The sequence below is a fragment of the Hyla sarda genome, unplaced genomic scaffold (assembly GCF_029499605.1).
Source record: "Hyla sarda isolate aHylSar1 unplaced genomic scaffold, aHylSar1.hap1 scaffold_784, whole genome shotgun sequence".
NCBI lineage: Eukaryota > Metazoa > Chordata > Amphibia > Anura > Hylidae > Hyla > Hyla sarda.
Window position 1 is genome coordinate 21,855 of NW_026610808.1, and position 21,348 is coordinate 43,202.

The 21,348-nt window shown below is 43.5% G+C and overlaps 13 pseudogenes; all 13 read right to left on the reverse strand.

Annotated features, from left to right (window-relative positions):
• Positions 1-97: 97 nt before the first annotated feature.
• LOC130346335 (U2 spliceosomal RNA) lies at positions 98-362 on the reverse strand (annotated as a pseudogene).
• Positions 363-1,824: 1,462 nt separating this feature from the next.
• Positions 1,825-2,088, reverse strand: LOC130346349 (U2 spliceosomal RNA; annotated as a pseudogene).
• Positions 2,089-3,559: 1,471 nt separating this feature from the next.
• LOC130346381 (U2 spliceosomal RNA) lies at positions 3,560-3,822 on the reverse strand (annotated as a pseudogene).
• Positions 3,823-5,286: 1,464 nt separating this feature from the next.
• Positions 5,287-5,550, reverse strand: LOC130346361 (U2 spliceosomal RNA; annotated as a pseudogene).
• Positions 5,551-7,007: 1,457 nt separating this feature from the next.
• LOC130346362 (U2 spliceosomal RNA) lies at positions 7,008-7,271 on the reverse strand (annotated as a pseudogene).
• A 1,469-nt stretch (positions 7,272-8,740) lies between these two features.
• Positions 8,741-9,004, reverse strand: LOC130346363 (U2 spliceosomal RNA; annotated as a pseudogene).
• A 1,467-nt stretch (positions 9,005-10,471) lies between these two features.
• LOC130346319 (U2 spliceosomal RNA) lies at positions 10,472-10,736 on the reverse strand (annotated as a pseudogene).
• A 1,463-nt stretch (positions 10,737-12,199) lies between these two features.
• On the reverse strand, positions 12,200-12,463 carry LOC130346364 (U2 spliceosomal RNA; annotated as a pseudogene).
• A 1,467-nt stretch (positions 12,464-13,930) lies between these two features.
• LOC130346366 (U2 spliceosomal RNA) lies at positions 13,931-14,194 on the reverse strand (annotated as a pseudogene).
• A 1,461-nt stretch (positions 14,195-15,655) lies between these two features.
• Positions 15,656-15,919, reverse strand: LOC130346367 (U2 spliceosomal RNA; annotated as a pseudogene).
• A 1,463-nt stretch (positions 15,920-17,382) lies between these two features.
• On the reverse strand, positions 17,383-17,649 carry LOC130346329 (U2 spliceosomal RNA; annotated as a pseudogene).
• Positions 17,650-19,118: 1,469 nt separating this feature from the next.
• Positions 19,119-19,386, reverse strand: LOC130346331 (U2 spliceosomal RNA; annotated as a pseudogene).
• Positions 19,387-20,862: 1,476 nt separating this feature from the next.
• LOC130346341 (U2 spliceosomal RNA) lies at positions 20,863-21,126 on the reverse strand (annotated as a pseudogene).
• Positions 21,127-21,348: the final 222 nt, after the last annotated feature.

The window sequence follows — 21,348 nt, forward strand, 5'->3', positions numbered from 1 at the left end:
AGTCAGTGCAACTCATCATTTTGGTCTCCAATTCTCAAACTCAAATTCTCACCCACGGAGGATTAAATGAGAATCTTTCTTGTTTAACACTGGAATGGGGTGGTGCACTGTTCACTACCCGAAGATACTGCCACATCGGGTCAATGCATAGGGCGACAGAAGCAAGCTTCCAAATCAGCTCCCTTTCTCAAAAATCCATTTAATTTATGGTCCCCAGATAGGGAACGTATGTATCAGTATGTGCTCACAAGTCACCCAAGTGCAAGTATTCACACAAAAAAAAACGTGCCTCAGGATGCGATCTGTCGCAAGATCCTTTCTTTTTTTTACACTTGATCTAAGCCAAAAGGCCTAGAGGGGATAACCGGGAAAGGGGTGGACCCAACCATGTCCCCTTCATGAGCACTCACATTACTCATAGGAATGGAAGGAAGGCTGGCAGCCAACCAGCCTCCCATACACTTTCTGGGTGGGTGGCAGTCAGCCACCCATACATACATACAGCACAGGCTAAACCCACATCATCACTTAAAAAAAGGACAGGCGACCATTGCACTCTGATGGAGCATTTAGCAATGCAATCCATAGCCTGGCTTTTGCCTGAACCCCCATCACTCCTCCTCTTGCATATAAGACAATATTTCAGATCTGCATATGAAAACAACACGCCTACCTTTGTTGCACATAGCTGCCTGCCTGTCTCTAGTTACCCCACTGGCTGTAGCTGCGTCCCTTCCGACATGGAATAACACCAACTGTAACGATAAACTGAAAATTAACAGTATAAACCTGCATCATTTTGGACTCTGGTATTTGCTGAATCCGGGTGACCTGACAATCGATGGTGGTGCCGCTGGTGATTCTGGCCTTCTTGGAATCTGTTGGGCCTATGTGTTAGCTCACACATCACTTGGGTATCCATGGTAACTACCACAACATGGTCATCTGCAGTTTACATCTAGCCCGTGGCATTGAATGGCATTTTAAAAGTGCTAAGGGTCCGGGTGCAATAATCCTCCCATGAGGATCAGCCTCAACGGCTTTGTAGATTGCACTCATGTCAGCAACTCCATATACATTTTTTTTTCTTCATGCTTCTTTCTTCATCCTTTTTTCTTTCTGTCATTCAGACTTTCATTCATTCGATCTCTCTCACTCACTTGCTTTAACTCATTTGTTCTCACTCACTCACTCACTCACTCACTCAATCACTCACTCACTCATTCACTCTCACTCACTCTCTCACTCACTCGCTCACTAAGTCAGTCTCTCTCTCTCTCTCTCTTTTTCTTTTTATATATATTTTTTTCCGTCTTCTTCTTCTTCTTCTTCAGACCCTGTCATAGCACTAATGCCTTTCCAATACCACCAGCAGATGGAGACACTCCATTGCAACATTGGTTGTGAGCAGCAGTTTCTAAAAACAAATGCCTCATGGCGGATTTCCCATCCATCAATGGATGGTAAATTTTGTTTTTATCATTCACTGACCACAGAAACCAATGCATGGTCAAGCAACAGCAATGACACACCCTTGTGTATAGGCATGAGACCCTCATGTCATTTAACAGGATTCAGCACCACCCACAAGACAGCTACCTGTCATGTCATGTCAAACCTGCACAGGTGTGCTAGATTATTATTATTTAGTTTTATTTTATTTTTTTACACCAATCAGTGTGCAAACATGGTCATTAAAACGCTAAATGAATAGACGTTCATAAACCAGTCAGTGCAACTCATCATTTTGGTCTCCAATTCTCAAACTCAAATTCTCACCCACGGAGGATTAAATGAGAATCTTTCTTGTTTAACACTGGAATGGGGTGGTGCACTGTTCACTACCCGAAGATACTGCCACATCGGGTCAATGCATAGGGCGACAGAAGCAAGCTTCCAAATCAGCTCCCTTTCTCAAAAATCCATTTAATTTATGGTCCCCAGATAGGGAACGTATGTATCAGTATGTGCTCACAAGTCACCCAAGTGCAAGTATTCACACAAAAAAAAACGTGCCTCAGGATGCGATCTGTCGCAAGATCCTTTCTTTTTTTACACTTGATCTAAGCCAAAAGGACTAGAGGGGATAACCGGGAAAGGGGTGGACCCAACCATGTCCCCTTCATGAGCACTCACATTACTCATAGGAATGGAAGGAAGGCTGGCAGCCAACCAGCCTCCCATACACTTTCTGGGTGGGTGGCAGTCAGCCACCCATACATACATACAGCACAGGCTAAACCCACATCATCACTTAAAAAAAGGACAGGCGACCATTGCACTCTGATGGAGCATTTAGCAATGCAATCCATAGCCTGGCTTTTGCCTGAACCCCCATCACTCCTCCTCTTGCATATAAGACAATATTTCAGATCTGCATATGAAAACAACACGCCTACCTTTGTTGCACATAGCTGCCTGCCTGTCTCTAGTTACCCCACTGGCTGTAGCTGCGTCCCTTCCGACATGGAATAACACCAACTGTAACGATAAACTGAAAATTAACAGTATAAACCTGCATCATTTTGGACTCTGGTATTTGCTGAATCCGGGTGACCTGACAATCGATGGTGGTGCCGCTGGTGATTCTGGCCTTCTTGGAATCTGTTGGGCCTATGTGTTAGCTCACACATCACTTGGGTATCCATGGTAACTACCACAACATGGTCATCTGCAGTTTACATCTAGCCCGTGGCATTGAATGGCATTTTAAAAGTGCTAAGGGTCCTGGTGCAATAATCCTCCCATGAGGATCAGCCTCAACGGCTTTGTAGATTGCACTCATGTCAGCAACTCCATATACATTTTTTTTTCTTCATGCTTCTTTCTTCATCCTTTTTTCTTTCTGTCATTCAGACTTTCATTCATTCGATCTCTCTCACTCACTTGCTTTAACTCATTTGTTCTCACTCACTCACTCACTCACTCACTCAATCACTCACTCACTCATTCACTCTCACTCACTCTCACTCTCTCACTCACTCGCTCACTAAGTCAGTCTCTCTCTCTCTCTCTCTTTTTCTTTTTATATATATTTTTTTCCGTCTTCTTCTTCTTCTTCTTCTTCAGACCCTGTCATAGCACTAATGCCTTTCCAATACCACCAGCAGATGGAGACACTCCATTGCAACATTGGTTGTGAGCAGCAGTTTCTAAAAACAAATGCCTCATGGCGGATTTCCCATCCATCAATGGATGGTAAATTTTGTTTTTATCATTCACTGACCACAGAAACCAATGCATGGTCAAGCAACAGCAATGACACACCCTTGTGTATAGGCATGAGACCCTCATGTCATTTAACAGGATTCAGCACCACCCACAAGACAGCTACCTGTCATGTCATGTCAAACCTGCACAGGTGTGCTAGATTATTATTATTTAGTTTTATTTTATTTTTTTACACCAATCAGTGTGCAAACATGGTCATTAAAACGCTAAATGAATAGACGTTCATAAACCAGTCAGTGCAACTCATCATTTTGGTCTCCAATTCTCAAACTCAAATTCTCACCCACGGAGGATTAAATGAGAATCTTTCTTGTTTAACACTGGAATGGGGTGGTGCACTGTTCACTACCCGAAGATACTGCCACATCGGGTCAATGCATAGGGCGACAGAAGCAAGCTTCCAAATCAGCTCCCTTTCTCAAAAATCCATTTAATTTATGGTCCCCAGATAGGGAACGTATGTATCAGTATGTGCTCACAAGTCACCCAAGTGCAAGTATTCACACAAAAAAAACGTGCCTCAGGATGCGATCTGTCGCAAGATCCTTTCTTTTTTTACACTTGATCTAAGCCAAAAGGCCTAGAGGGGATAACCGGGAAAGGGGTGGACCCAACCATGTCCCCTTCATGAGCACTCACATTACTCATAGGAATGGAAGGAAGGCTGGCAGCCAACCAGCCTCCCATACACTTTCTGGGTGGGTGGCAGTCAGCCACCCATACATACATACAGCACAGGCTAAACCCACATCATCACTTAAAAAAAGGACAGGCGACCATTGCACTCTGATGGAGCATTTAGCAATGCAGTCCATAGCCTGGCTTTTGCCTGAACCCCCATCACTCCTCCTCTTGCATATAAGACAATATTTCAGATCTGCATATGAAAACAACACGCCTACCTTTGTTGCACATAGCTGCCTGCCTGTCTCTAGTTACCCCACTGGCTGTAGCTGCGTCCCTTCCGACATGGAATAACACCAACTGTAACGATAAACTGAAAATTAACAGTATAAACCTGCATCATTTTGGACTCTGGTATTTGCTGAATCCGGGTGACCTGACAATCGATGGTGGTGCCGCTGGTGATTCTGGCCTTCTTGGAATCTGTTGGGCCTATGTGTTAGCTCACACATCACTTGGGTATCCATGGTAACTACCACAACATGGTCATCTGCAGTTTACATCTAGCCCGTGGCATTGAATGGCATTTTAAAAGTGCTAAGGGTCCTGGTGCAATAATCCTCCCATGAGGATCAGCCTCAACGGCTTTGTAGATTGCACTCATGTCAGCAACTCCATATACATTTTTTTTTCTTCATGCTTCTTTCTTCATCCTTTTTTCTTTCTGTCATTCAGACTTTCATTCATTCGATCTCTCTCACTCACTTGCTTTAACTCATTTGTTCTCACTCACTCACTCACTCACTCAATCACTCACTCACTCATTCACTCTCACTCACTCTCACTCTCTCACTCACTCGCTCACTAAGTCAGTCTCTCTCTCTCTCTCTCTTTTTCTTTTTATATATATTTTTTTCCGTCTTCTTCTTCTTCTTCTTCAGACCCTGTCATAGCACTAATGCCTTTCCAATACCACCAGCAGATGGAGACACTCCATTGCAACATTGGTTGTGAGCAGCAGTTTCTAAAAACAAATGCCTCATGGCGGATTTCCCATCCATCAATGGATGGTAAATTTTGTTTTTATCATTCACTGACCACAGAAACCAATGCATGGTCAAGCAACAGCAATGACACACCCTTGTGTATAGGCATGAGACCCTCATGTCATTTAACAGGATTCAGCACCACCCACAAGACAGCTACCTGTCATGTCATGTCAAACCTGCACAGGTGTGCTAGATTATTATTATTTAGTTTTATTTTATTTTTTTACACCAATCAGTGTGCAAACATGGTCATTAAAACGCTAAATGAATAGACGTTCATAAACCAGTCAGTGCAACTCATCATTTTGGTCTCCAATTCTCAAACTCAAATTCTCACCCACGGAGGATTAAATGAGAATCTTTCTTGTTTAACACTGGAATGGGGTGGTGCACTGTTCACTACCCGAAGATACTGCCACATCGGGTCAATGCATAGGGCGACAGAAGCAAGCTTCCAAATCAGCTCCCTTTCTCAAAAATCCATTTAATTTATGGTCCCCAGATAGGGAACGTATGTATCAGTATGTGCTCACAAGTCACCCAAGTGCAAGTATTCACACAAAAAAAAACGTGCCTCAGGATGCGATCTGTCGCAAGATCCTTTCTTTTTTTACACTTGATCTAAGCCAAAAGGCCTAGAGGGGATAACCGGGAAAGGGGTGGACCCAACCATGTCCCCTTCATGAGCACTCACATTACTCATAGGAATGGAAGGAAGGCTGGCAGCCAACCAGCCTCCCATACACTTTCTGGGTGGGTGGCAGTCAGCCACCCATACATACATACAGCACAGGCTAAACCCACATCATCACTTAAAAAAAGGACAGGCGACCATTGCACTCTGATGGAGCATTTAGCAATGCAATCCATAGCCTGGCTTTTGCCTGAACCCCCATCACTCCTCCTCTTGCATATAAGACAATATTTCAGATCTGCATATGAAAACAACACGCCTACGTTTGTTGCACATAGCTGCCTGCCTGTCTCTAGTTACCCCACTGGCTGTAGCTGCGTCCCTTCCGACATGGAATAACACCAACTGTAACGATAAACTGAAAATTAACAGTATAAACCTGCATCATTTTGGACTCTGGTATTTGCTGAATCCAGGTGACCTGACAATCGATGGTGGTGCCGCTGGTGATTCTGGCCTTCTTGGAATCTGTTGGGCCTATGTGTTAGCTCACACATCACTTGGGTATCCATGGTAACTACCACAACATGGTCATCTGCAGTTTACATCTAGCCCGTGGCATTGAATGGCATTTTAAAAGTGCTAAGGGTCCTGGTGCAATAATCCTCCCATGAGGATCAGCCTCAACGGCTTTGTAGATTGCACTCATGTCAGCAACTCCATATACATTTTTTTTTCTTCATGCTTCTTTCTTCATCCTTTTTTCTTTCTGTCATTCAGACTTTCATTCATTCGATCTCTCTCACTCACTTGCTTTAACTCATTTGTTCTCACTCACTCACTCACTCACTCAATCACTCACTCACTCATTCACTCTCACTCACTCTCACTCTCTCACTCACTCGCTCACTAAGTCAGTCTCTCTCTCTCTCTTTTTCTTTTTATATATATTTTTTTCCGTCTTCTTCTTCTTCTTCAGACCCTGTCATAGCACTAATGCCTTTCCAATACCACCAGCAGATGGAGACACTCCATTGCAACATTGGTTGTGAGCAGCAGTTTCTAAAAACAAATGCCTCATGGCGGATTTCCCATCCATCAATGGATGGTAAATTTTGTTTTTATCATTCACTGACCACAGAAACCAATGCATGGTCAAGCAACAGCAATGACACACCCTTGTGTATAGGCATGAGACCCTCATGTCATTTAACAGGATTCAGCACCACCCACAAGACAGCTACCTGTCATGTCATGTCAAACCTGCACAGGTGTGCTAGATTATTATTATTTAGTTTTATTTTATTTTTTTACACCAATCAGTGTGCAAACATGGTCATTAAAACGCTAAATGAATAGACGTTCATAAACCAGTCAGTGCAACTCATCATTTTGGTCTCCAATTCTCAAACTCAAATTCTCACCCACGGAGGATTAAATGAGAATCTTTCTTGTTTAACACTGGAATGGGGTGGTGCACTGTTCACTACCCGAAGATACTGCCACATCGGGTCAATGCATAGGGCGACAGAAGCAAGCTTCCAAATCAGCTCCCTTTCTCAAAAATCCATTTAATTTATGGTCCCCAGATAGGGAACGTATGTATCAGTATGTGCTCACAAGTCACCCAAGTGCAAGTATTCACACAAAAAAAAACGTGCCTCAGGATGCGATCTGTCGCAAGATCCTTTCTTTTTTTACACTTGATCTAAGCCAAAAGGCCTAGAGGGGATAACCGGGAAAGGGGTGGACCCAACCATGTCCCCTTCATGAGCACTCACATTACTCATAGGAATGGAAGGAAGGCTGGCAGCCAACCAGCCTCCCATACACTTTCTGGGTGGGTGGCAGTCAGCCACCCATACATACATACAGCACAGGCTAAACCCACATCATCACTTAAAAAAAGGACAGGCGACCATTGCACTCTGATGGAGCATTTAGCAATGCAATCCATAGCCTGGCTTTTGCCTGAACCCCCATCACTCCTCCTCTTGCATATAAGACAATATTTCAGATCTGCATATGAAAACAACACGCCTACCTTTGTTGCACATAGCTGCCTGCCTGTCTCTAGTTACCCCACTGGCTGTAGCTGCGTCCCTTCCGACATGGAATAACACCAACTGTAACGATAAACTGAAAATTAACAGTATAAACCTGCATCATTTTGGACTCTGGTATTTGCTGAATCCGGGTGACCTGACAATCGATGGTGGTGCCGCTGGTGATTCTGGCCTTCTTGGAATCTGTTGGGCCTATGTGTTAGCTCACACATCACTTGGGTATCCATGGTAACTACCACAACATGGTCATCTGCAGTTTACATCTAGCCCGTGGCATTGAATGGCATTTTAAAAGTGCTAAGGGTCCTGGTGCAATAATCCTCCCATGAGGATCAGCCTCAACGGCTTTGTAGATTGCACTCATGTCAGCAACTCCATATACATTTTTTTTTCTTCATGCTTCTTTCTTCATCCTTTTTTCTTTCTGTCATTCAGACTTTCATTCATTCGATCTCTCTCACTCACTTGCTTTAACTCATTTGTTCTCACTCACTCACTCACTCAATCACTCACTCACTCATTCACTCTCACTCACTCTCACTCTCTCACTCACTCGCTCACTAAGTCAGTCTCTCTCTCTCTCTCTCTTTTTCTTTTTATATATATTTTTTTCCGTCTTCTTCTTCTTCTTCTTCTTCTTCTTCAGACCCTGTCATAGCACTAATGCCTTTCCAATACCACCAGCAGATGGAGACACTCCATTGCAACATTGGTTGTGAGCAGCAGTTTCTAAAAACAAATGCCTCATGGCGGATTTCCCATCCATCAATGGATGGTAAATTTTGTTTTTATCATTCACTGACCACAGAAACCAATGCATGGTCAAGCAACAGCAATGACACACCCTTGTGTATAGGCATGAGACCCTCATGTCATTTAACAGGATTCAGCACCACCCACAAGACAGCTACCTGTCATGTCATGTCAAACCTGCACAGGTGTGCTAGATTATTATTATTTAGTTTTATTTTATTTTTTTACACCAATCAGTGTGCAAACATGGTCATTAAAACGCTAAATGAATAGACGTTCATAAACCAGTCAGTGCAACTCATCATTTTGGTCTCCAATTCTCAAACTCAAATTCTCACCCACGGAGGATTAAATGAGAATCTTTCTTGTTTAACACTGGAATGGGGTGGTGCACTGTTCACTACCCGAAGATACTGCCACATCGGGTCAATGCATAGGGCGACAGAAGCAAGCTTCCAAATCAGCTCCCTTTCTCAAAAATCCATTTAATTTATGGTCCCCAGATAGGGAACGTATGTATCAGTATGTGCTCACAAGTCACCCAAGTGCAAGTATTCACACAAAAAAAAACGTGCCTCAGGATGCGATCTGTCGCAAGATCCTTTCTTTTTTTACACTTGATCTAAGCCAAAAGGCCTAGAGGGGATAACCGGGAAAGGGGTGGACCCAACCATGTCCCCTTCATGAGCACTCACATTACTCATAGGAATGGAAGGAAGGCTGGCAGCCAACCAGCCTCCCATACACTTTCTGGGTGGGTGGCAGTCAGCCACCCATACATACATACAGCACAGGCTAAACCCACATCATCACTTAAAAAAAGGACAGGCGACCATTGCACTCTGATGGAGCATTTAGCAATGCAATCCATAGCCTGGCTTTTGCCTGAACCCCCATCACTCCTCCTCTTGCATATAAGACAATATTTCAGATCTGCATATGAAAACAACACGCCTACCTTTGTTGCACATAGCTGCCTGCCTGTCTCTAGTTACCCCACTGGCTGTAGCTGCGTCCCTTCCGACATGGAATAACACCAACTGTAACGATAAACTGAAAATTAACAGTATAAACCTGCATCATTTTGGACTCTGGTATTTGCTGAATCCGGGTGACCTGACAATCGATGGTGGTGCCGCTGGTGATTCTGGCCTTCTTGGAATCTGTTGGGCCTATGTGTTAGCTCACACATCACTTGGGTATCCATGGTAACTACCACAACATGGTCATCTGCAGTTTACATCTAGCCCGTGGCATTGAATGGCATTTTAAAAGTGCTAAGGGTCCTGGTGCAATAATCCTCCCATGAGGATCAGCCTCAACGGCTTTGTAGATTGCACTCATGTCAGCAACTCCATATACATTTTTTTTTCTTCATGCTTCTTTCTTCATCCTTTTTTCTTTCTGTCATTCAGACTTTCATTCATTCGATCTCTCTCACTCACTTGCTTTAACTCATTTGTTCTCACTCACTCACTCACTCACTCAATCACTCACTCACTCATTCACTCTCACTCACTCTCACTCTCTCACTCACTCGCTCACTAAGTCAGTCTCTCTCTCTCTCTCTCTTTTTCTTTTTATATATATTTTTTTCCGTCTTCTTCTTCTTCTTCTTCTTCAGACCCTGTCATAGCACTAATGCCTTTCCAATACCACCAGCAGATGGAGACACTCCATTGCAACATTGGTTGTGAGCAGCAGTTTCTAAAAACAAATGCCTCATGGCGGATTTCCCATCCATCAATGGATGGTAAATTTAGTTTTTATCATTCACTGACCACAGAAACCAATGCATGGTCAAGCAACAGCAATGACACACCCTTGTGTATAGGCATGAGACCCTCATGTCATTTAACAGGATTCAGCACCACCCACAAGACAGCTACCTGTCATGTCATGTCAAACCTGCACAGGTGTGCTAGATTATTATTATTTAGTTTTATTTTATTTTTTTACACCAATCAGTGTGCAAACATGGTCATTAAAACGCTAAATGAATAGACGTTCATAAACCAGTCAGTGCAACTCATCATTTTGGTCTCCAATTCTCAAACTCAAATTCTCACCCACGGAGGATTAAATGAGAATCTTTCTTGTTTAACACTGGAATGGGGTGGTGCACTGTTCACTACCCGAAGATACTGCCACATCGGGTCAATGCATAGGGCGACAGAAGCAAGCTTCCAAATCAGCTCCCTTTCTCAAAAATCCATTTAATTTATGGTCCCCAGATAGGGAACGTATGTATCAGTATGTGCTCACAAGTCACCCAAGTGCAAGTATTCACACAAAAAAAAAACGTGCCTCAGGATGCGATCTGTCGCAAGATCCTTTCTTTTTTTACACTTGATCTAAGCCAAAAGGCCTAGAGGGGATAACCGGGAAAGGGGTGGACCCAACCATGTCCCCTTCATGAGCACTCACATTACTCATAGGAATGGAAGGAAGGCTGGCAGCCAACCAGCCTCCCATACACTTTCTGGGTGGGTGGCAGTCAGCCACCCATACATACATACAGCACAGGCTAAACCCACATCATCACTTAAAAAAAGGACAGGCGACCATTGCACTCTGATGGAGCATTTAGCAATGCAATCCATAGCCTGGCTTTTGCCTGAACCCCCATCACTCCTCCTCTTGCATATAAGACAATATTTCAGATCTGCATATGAAAACAACACGCCTACCTTTGTTGCACATAGCTGCCTGCCTGTCTCTAGTTACCCCACTGGCTGTAGCTGCGTCCCTTCCGACATGGAATAACACCAACTGTAACGATAAACTGAAAATTAACAGTATAAACCTGCATCATTTTGGACTCTGGTATTTGCTGAATCCGGGTGACCTGACAATCGATGGTGGTGCCGCTGGTGATTCTGGCCTTCTTGGAATCTGTTGGGCCTATGTGTTAGCTCACACATCACTTGGGTATCCATGGTAACTACCACAACATGGTCATCTGCAGTTTACATCTAGCCCGTGGCATTGAATGGCATTTTAAAAGTGCTAAGGGTCCTGGTGCAATAATCCTCCCATGAGGATCAGCCTCAACGGCTTTGTAGATTGCACTCATGTCAGCAACTCCATATACATTTTTTTTCTTCATGCTTCTTTCTTCATCCTTTTTTCTTTCTGTCATTCAGACTTTCATTCATTCGATCTCTCTCACTCACTTGCTTTAACTCATTTGTTCTCACTCACTCACTCACTCACTCAATCACTCACTCACTCATTCACTCTCACTCACTCTCACTCTCTCACTCACTCGCTCACTAAGTCAGTCTCTCTCTCTCTCTCTCTTTTTCTTTTTATATATATTTTTTTCCGTCTTCTTCTTCTTCTTCTTCAGACCCTGTCATAGCACTAATGCCTTTCCAATACCACCAGCAGATGGAGACACTCCATTGCAACATTGGTTGTGAGCAGCAGTTTCTAAAAACAAATGCCTCATGGCGGATTTCCCATCCATCAATGGATGGTAAATTTTGTTTTTATCATTCACTGACCACAGAAACCAATGCATGGTCAAGCAACAGCAATGACACACCCTTGTGTATAGGCATGAGACCCTCATGTCATTTAACAGGATTCAGCACCACCCACAAGACAGCTACCTGTCATGTCATGTCAAACCTGCACAGGTGTGCTAGATTATTATTATTTAGTTTTATTTTATTTTTTTACACCAATCAGTGTGCAAACATGGTCATTAAAACGCTAAATGAATAGACGTTCATAAACCAGTCAGTGCAACTCATCATTTTGGTCTCCAATTCTCAAACTCAAATTCTCACCCACGGAGGATTAAATGAGAATCTTTCTTGTTTAACACTGGAATGGGGTGGTGCACTGTTCACTACCCGAAGATACTGCCACATCGGGTCAATGCATAGGGCGACAGAAGCAAGCTTCCAAATCAGCTCCCTTTCTCAAAAATCCATTTAATTTATGGTCCCCAGATAGGGAACGTATGTATCAGTATGTGCTCACAAGTCACCCAAGTGCAAGTATTCACACAAAAAAAAACGTGCCTCAGGATGCGATCTGTCGCAAGATCCTTTCTTTTTTTACACTTGATCTAAGCCAAAAGGCCTAGAGGGGATAACCGGGAAAGGGGTGGACCCAACCATGTCCCCTTCATGAGCACTCACATTACTCATAGGAATGGAAGGAAGGCTGGCAGCCAACCAGCCTCCCATACACTTTATGGGTGGGTGGCAGTCAGCCACCCATACATACATACAGCACAGGCTAAACCCACATCATCACTTAAAAAAAGGACAGGCGACCATTGCACTCTGATGGAGCATTTAGCAATGCAATCCATAGCCTGGCTTTTGCCTGAACCCCCATCACTCCTCCTCTTGCATATAAGACAATATTTCAGATCTGCATATGAAAACAACACGCCTACCTTTGTTGCACATAGCTGCCTGCCTGTCTCTAGTTACCCCACTGGCTGTAGCTGCGTCCCTTCCGACATGGAATAACACCAACTGTAACGATAAACTGAAAATTAACAGTATAAACCTGCATCATTTTGGACTCTGGTATTTGCTGAATCCGGGTGACCTGACAATCGATGGTGGTGCCGCTGGTGATTCTGGCCTTCTTGGAATCTGTTGGGCCTATGTGTTAGCTCACACATCACTTGGGTATCCATGGTAACTACCACAACATGGTCATCTGCAGTTTACATCTAGCCCGTGGCATTGAATGGCATTTTAAAAGTGCTAAGGGTCCTGGTGCAATAATCCTCCCATGAGGATCAGCCTCAACGGCTTTGTAGATTGCACTCATGTCAGCAACTCCATATACATTTTTTTTTCTTCATGCTTCTTTCTTCATCCTTTTTTCTTTCTGTCATTCAGACTTTCATTCATTCGATCTCTCTCACTCACTTGCTTTAACTCATTTGTTCTCACTCACTCACTCACTCACTCAATCACTCACTCACTCATTCACTCTCACTCACTCTCACTCTCTCACTCACTCGCTCACTAAGTCAGTCTCTCTCTCTCTCTCTCTTTTTCTTTTTATATATATTTTTTTCCGTCTTCTTCTTCTTCTTCTTCTTCAGACCCTGTCATAGCACTAATGCCTTTCCAATACCACCAGCAGATGGAGACACTCCATTGCAACATTGGTTGTGAGCAGCAGTTTCTAAAAACAAATGCCTCATGGCGGATTTCCCATCCATCAATGGATGGTAAATTTAGTTTTTATCATTCACTGACCACAGAAACCAATGCATGGTCAAGCAACAGCAATGACACACCCTTGTGTATAGGCATGAGACCCTCATGTCATTTAACAGGATTCAGCACCACCCACAAGACAGCTACCTGTCATGTCATGTCAAACCTGCACAGGTGTGCTAGATTATTATTATTTAGTTTTATTTTATTTTTTTACACCAATCAGTGTGCAAACATGGTCATTAAAACGCTAAATGAATAGACGTTCATAAACCAGTCAGTGCAACTCATCATTTTGGTCTCCAATTCTCAAACTCAAATTCTCACCCACGGAGGATTAAATGAGAATCTTTCTTGTTTAACACTGGAATGGGGTGGTGCACTGTTCACTACCCGAAGATACTGCCACATCGGGTCAATGCATAGGGCGACAGAAGCAAGCTTCCAAATCAGCTCCCTTTCTCAAAAATCCATTTAATTTATGGTCCCCAGATAGGGAACGTATGTATCAGTATGTGCTCACAAGTCACCCAAGTGCAAGTATTCACACAAAAAAAAACGTGCCTCAGGATGCGATCTGTCGCAAGATCCTTTCTTTTTTTACACTTGATCTAAGCCAAAAGGCCTAGAGGGGATAACCGGGAAAGGGGTGGACCCAACCATGTCCCCTTCATGAGCACTCACATTACTCATAGGAATGGAAGGAAGGCTGGCAGCCAACCAGCCTCCCATACACTTTCTGGGTGGGTGGCAGTCAGCCACCCATACATACATACAGCACAGGCTAAACCCACATCATCACTTAAAAAAAGGACAGGCGACCATTGCACTCTGATGGAGCATTTAGCAATGCAATCCATAGCCTGGCTTTTGCCTGAACCCCCATCACTCCTCCTCTTGCATATAAGACAATATTTCAGATCTGCATATGAAAACAACACGCCTACCTTTGTTGCACATAGCTGCCTGCCTGTCTCTAGTTACCCCACTGGCTGTAGCTGCGTCCCTTCCGACATGGAATAACACCAACTGTAACGATAAACTGAAAATTAACAGTATAAACCTGCATCATTTTGGACTCTGGTATTTGCTGAATCCGGGTGACCTGACAATCGATGGTGGTGCCGCTGGTGATTCTGGCCTTCTTGGAATCTGTTGGGCCTATGTGTTAGCTCACACATCACTTGGGTATCCATGGTAACTACCACAACATGGTCATCTGCAGTTTACATCTAGCCCGTGGCATTGAATGGCATTTTAAAAGTGCTAAGGGTCCTGGTGCAATAATCCTCCCATGAGGATCAGCCTCAACGGCTTTGTAGATTGCACTCATGTCAGCAACTCCATATACATTTTTTTTTCTTCATGCTTCTTTCTTCATCCTTTTTTCTTTCTGTCATTCAGACTTTCATTCATTCGATCTCTCTCACTCACTTGCTTTAACTCATTTGTTCTCACTCACTCACTCACTCACTCAATCACTCACTCACTCATTCACTCTCACTCACTCTCACTCTCTCACTCACTCGCTCACTAAGTCAGTCTCTCTCTCTCTTTTTCTTTTTATATATATTTTTTTCCGTCTTCTTCTTCTTCTTCTTCTTCAGACCCTGTCATAGCACTAATGCCTTTCCAATACCACCAGCAGATGGAGACACTCCATTGCAACATTGGTTGTGAGCAGCAGTTTCTAAAAACAAATGCCTCATGGCGGATTTCCCATCCATCAATGGATGGTAAATTTTGTTTTTATCATTCACTGACCACAGAAACCAATGCATGGTCAAGCAACAGCAATGACACACCCTTGTGTATAGGCATGAGACCCTCATGTCATTTAACAGGATTCAGCACCACCCACAAGACAGCTACCTGTCATGTCATGTCAAACCTGCACAGGTGTGCTAGATTATTATTATTTAGTTTTATTTTATTTTTTTACACCAATCAGTGTGCAAACATGGTCATTAAAACGCTAAATGAATAGACGTTCATAAACCAGTCAGTGCAACTCATCATTTTGGTCTCCAATTCTCAAACTCAAATTCTCACCCACGGAGGATTAAATGAGAATCTTTCTTGTTTAACACTGGAATGGGGTGGTGCACTGTTCACTACCCGAAGATACTGCCACATCGGGTCAATGCATAGGGCGACAGAAGCAAGCTTCCAAATCAGCTCCCTTTCTCAAAAATCCATTTAATTTATGGTCCCCAGATAGGGAACGTATGTATCAGTATGTGCTCACAAGTCACCCAAGTGCAAGTATTCACACAAAAAAAAACGTGCCTCAGGATGCGATCTGTCGCAAGATCCTTTCTTTTTTTACACTTGATCTAAGCCAAAAGGCCTAGAGGGGATAACCGGGAAAGGGGTGGACCCAACCATGTCCCCTTCATGAGCACTCATATTACTCATAGGAATGGAAGGAAGGCTGGCAGCCAACCAGCCTCCCATACACTTTCTGGGTGGGTGGCAGTCAGCCACCCATACATACATACAGCACAGGCTAAACCCACATCATCACTTAAAAAAAGGACAGGCGACCATTGCACTCTGATGGAGCATTTAGCAATGCAATCCATAGCCTGGCTTTTGCCTGAACCCCCATCACTCCTCCTCTTGCATATAAGACAATATTTCAGATCTGCATATGAAAACAACACGCCTACCTTTGTTGCACATAGCTGCCTGCCTGTCTCTAGTTACCCCACTGGCTGTAGCTGCGTCCCTTCCGACATGGAATAACACCAACTGTAACGATAAACTGAAAATTAACAGTATAAACCTGCATCATTTTGGACTCTGGTATTTGCTGAATCCGGGTGACCTGACAATCGATGGTGGTGCCGCTGGTGATTCTGGCCTTCTTGGAATCTGTTGGGCCTATGTGTTAGCTCACACATCACTTGGGTATCCATGGTAACTACCACAACATGGTCATCTGCAGTTTACATCTAGCCCGTGGCATTGAATGGCATTTTAAAAGTGCTAAGGGTCCTGGTGCAATAATCCTCCCATGAGGATCAGCCTCAACGGCTTTGTAGATTGCACTCATGTCAGCAACTCCATATACATTTTTTTTTCTTCATGCTTCTTTCTTCATCCTTTTTTCTTTCTGTCATTCAGACTTTCATTCATTCGATCTCTCTCACTCACTTGCTTTAACTCATTTGTTCTCACTCACTCACTCACTCACTCAATCACTCACTCATTCACTCTCACTCACTCTCACTCTCTCACTCACTCGCTCACTAAGTCAGTCTCTCTCTCTCTCTCTCTTTTTCTTTTTATATATATTTTTTTCCGTCTTCTTCTTCTTCTTCTTCTTCAGACCCTGTCATAGCACTAATGCCTTTCCAATACCACCAGCAGATGGAGACACTCCATTGCAACATTGGTTGTGAGCAGCAGTTTCTAAAAACAAATGCCTCATGGCGGATTTCCCATCCATCAATGGATGGTAAATTTTGTTTTTATCATTCACTGACCACAGAAACCAATGCATGGTCAAGCAACAGCAATGACACACCCTTGTGTATAGGCATGAGACCCTCATGTCATTTAACAGGATTCAGCACCACCCACAAGACAGCTACCTGTCATGTCATGTCAAACCTGCACAGGTGTGCTAGATTATTATTATTTAGTTTTATTTTATTTTTTTACACCAATCAGTGTGCAAACATGGTCATTAAAACGCTAAATGAATAGACGTTCATAAACCAGTCAGTGCAACTCATCATTTTGGTCTCCAATTCTCAAACTCAAATTCTCACCCACGGAGGATTAAATGAGAATCTTTCTTGTTTAACACTGGAATGGGGTGGTGCACTGTTCACTACCCGAAGATACTGCCACATCGGGTCAATGCATAGGGCGACAGAAGCAAGCTTCCAAATCAGCTCCCTTTCTCAAAAATCCATTTAATTTATGGTCCCCAGATAGGGAACGTATGTATCAGTATGTGCTCACAAGTCACCCAAGTGCAAGTATTCACACAAAAAAAAAAAACGTGCCTCAGGATGCGATCTGTCGCAAGATCCTTTCTTTTTTTACACTTGATCTAAGCCAAAAGGCCTAGAGGGGATAACCGGGAAAGGGGTGGACCCAACCATGTCCCCTTCATGAGCACTCACATTACTCATAGGAATGGAAGGAAGGCTGGCAGCCAACCAGCCTCCCATACACTTTCTGGGTGGGTGGCAGTCAGCCACCCATACATACATACAGCACAGGCTAAACCCACATCATCACTTAAAAAAAGGACAGGCGACCATTGCACTCTGATGGAGCATTTAGCAATGCAATCCATAGCCTGGCTTTTGCCTGAACCCCCATCACTCCTCCTCTTGCATATAAGACAATATTTCAGACATATGAAAACAACACGCCTACCTTTGTTGCACATAGCTGCCTGCCTGTCTCTAGTTACCCCACTGGCTGTAGCTGCGTCCCTTCCGACATGGAATAACACCAACTGTAACGATAAACTGAAAATTAACAGTATAAACCTGCATCATTTTGGACTCTGGTATTTGCTGAATCCGGGTGACCTGACAATCGATGGTGGTGCCGCTGGTGATTCTGGCCTTCTTGGAATCTGTTGGGCCTATGTGTTAGCTCACACATCACTTGGGTATCCATGGTAACTACCACAACATGGTCATCTGCAGTTTACATCTAGCCCGTGGCATTGAATGGCATTTTAAAAGTGCTAAGGGTCCTGGTGCAATAATCCTCCCATGAGGATCAGCCTCAACGGCTTTGTAGATTGCACTCATGTCAGCAACTCCATATACATTTTTTTTTCTTCATGCTTCTTTCTTCATCCTTTTTTCTTTCTGTCATTCAGACTTTCATTCATTCGATCTCTCTCACTCACTTGCTTTAACTCATTTGTTCTCACTCACTCACTCACTCACTCAATCACTCACTCACTCATTCACTCTCACTCACTCTCACTCTCTCACTCACTCGCTCACTAAGTCAGTCTCTCTCTCTCTCTCTCTTTTTCTTTTTATATATATTTTTTTCCGTCTTCTTCTTCTTCTTCTTCTTCTTCTTCAGACCCTGTCATAGCACTAATGCCTTTCCAATACCACCAGCAGATGGAGACACTCCATTGCAACATTGGTTGTGAGCAGCAGTTTCTAAAAACAAATGCCTCATGGCGGATTTCCCATCCATCAATGGATGGTAAATTTAGTTTTTATCATTCACTGACCACAGAAACCAATGCATGGTCAAGCAACAGCAATGACACACCCTTGTGTATAGGCATGAGACCCTCATGTCATTTAACAGGATTCAGCACCACCCACAAGACAGCTACCTGTCATGTCATGTCAAACCTGCACAGGTGTGCTAGATTATTATTATTTAGTTTTATTTTATTTTTTTACACCAATCAGTGTGCAAACATGGTCATTAAAACGCTAAATGAATAGACGTTCATAAACCAGTCAGTGCAACTCATCATTTTGGTCTCCAATTCTCAAACTCAAATTCTCACCCACGGAGGATTAAATGAGAATCTTTCTTGTTTAACACTGGAATGGGGTGGTGCACTGTTCACTACCCGAAGATACTGCCACATCGGGTCAATGCATAGGGCGACAGAAGCAAGCTTCCAAATCAGCTCCCTTTCTCAAAAATCCATTTAATTTATGGTCCCCAGATAGGGAACGTATGTATCAGTATGTGCTCACAAGTCACCCAAGTGCAAGTATTCACACAAAAAAAAAAAAACGTGCCTCAGGATGCGATCTGTCGCAAGATCCTTTCTTTTTTTACACTTGATCTAAGCCAAAAGGCCTAGAGGGGATAACCGGGAAAGGGGTGGACCCAACCATGTCCCCTTCATGAGCACTCACATTACTCATAGGAATGGAAGGAAGGCTGGCAGCCAACCAGCCTCCCATACACTTTCTGGGTGGGTGGCAGTCAGCCACCCATACATACATACAGCACAGGCTAAACCCACATCATCACTTAAAAAAAGGACAGGCGACCATTGCACTCTGATGGAGCATTTAGCAATGCAATCCATAGCCTGGCTTTTGCCTGAACCCCCATCACTCCTCCTCTTGCATATAAGACAATATTTCAGATCTGCATATGAAAACAACACGCCTACCTTTGTTGCACATAGCTGCCTGCCTGTCTCTAGTTACCCCACTGGCTGTAGCTGCGTCCCTTCCGACATGGAATAACACCAACTGTAACGATAAACTGAAAATTAACAGTATAAACCTGCATCATTTTGGACTCTGGTATTTGCTGAATCCGGGTGACCTGACAATCGATGGTGGTGCCGCTGGTGATTCTGGCCTTCTTGGAATCTGTTGGGCCTATGTGTTAGCTCACACATCACTTGGGTATCCATGGTAACTACCACAACATGGTCATCTGCAGTTTACATCTAGCCCGTGGCATTGAATGGCATTTTAAAAGTGCTAAGGGTCCTGGTGCAATAATCCTCCCATGAGGATCAGCCTCAACGGCTTTGTAGATTGCACTCATGTCAGCAACTCCATATACATTTTTTTTTCTTCATGCTTCTTTCTTCATCCTTTTTTCTTTCTGTCATTCAGACTTTCATTCATTCGATCTCTCTCACTCACTTGCTTTAACTCATTTGTTCTCACTCACTCACTCACTCACTCAATCACTCACTCACTCATTCACTCTCACTCACTCTCACTCTCTCACTCACTCGCTCACTAAGTCAGTCTCTCTCTCTCTCTCTCTTTTTCTTTTTATATATATTTTTTTCCGTCTTCTTCTTCTTCTTCTTCTTCTTCTTCTTCAGACCCTGTCATAGCACTAATGCCTTTCCAATACCACCAGCAGATGGAGACACTCCATTGCAACATTGGTTGTGAGCAGCAGTTTCTAAAAACAAATGCCTCATGGCGGATTTCCCATCCATCAATGGATGGTAAATTTTGTTTTTATCATTCACTGACCACAGAAACCAATGCATGGTCAAGCAACAGCAATGACACACCCTTGTGTATAGGCATGAGACCCTCATGTCATTTAACAGGATTCAGCACCACCCACAAGACAGCTACCTGTCATGTCATGTCAAACCTGCACAGGTGTGCTAGATTATTATTATTTAGTTTTATTTTATTTTTTTACACCAATCAGTGTGCAAACATGGTCATTAAAACGCTAAATGAATAGACGTTCATAAACCAGTCAGTGCAACTCATCATTTTGGTCTCCAATTCTCAAACTCAAATTCTCACCCACGGAGGATTAAATGAGAATCTTTCTTGTTTAACACTGGAATGGGGTGGTGCACTGTTCACTACCCGAAGATACTGCCACATCGGGTCAATGCATAGGGCGACAGAAGCAAGCTTCCAAATCAGCTCCCTTTCTCAAAAATCCATTTCATTTATGGTCCCCAGATAGGGAACGTATGTATCAGTATGTGCTCACAAGTCACCCAAGTGCAAGTATTCACACAAAAAAAAACGTGCCTCAGGATGCGATCTGTCGCAAGATCCTTTCTTTTTTTACACTTGATCTAAGCCAAAAGGCCTAGAGGGGATAACCGGGAAAGGGGTGGACCCAACCATGTCCCCTTCATGAGCACTCACATTACTCATAGGAATGGAAGGAAGGCTGGCAGCCAACCAGCCTCCCATACACTTTCTGGGTGGGTGGCAGTCAGCCACCCATACATACATACAGCACAGGCTAAACCCACATCATCACTTAAAAAAAGGACAGGCGACCATTGCACTCTGATGGAGCATTTAGCAATGCAATCC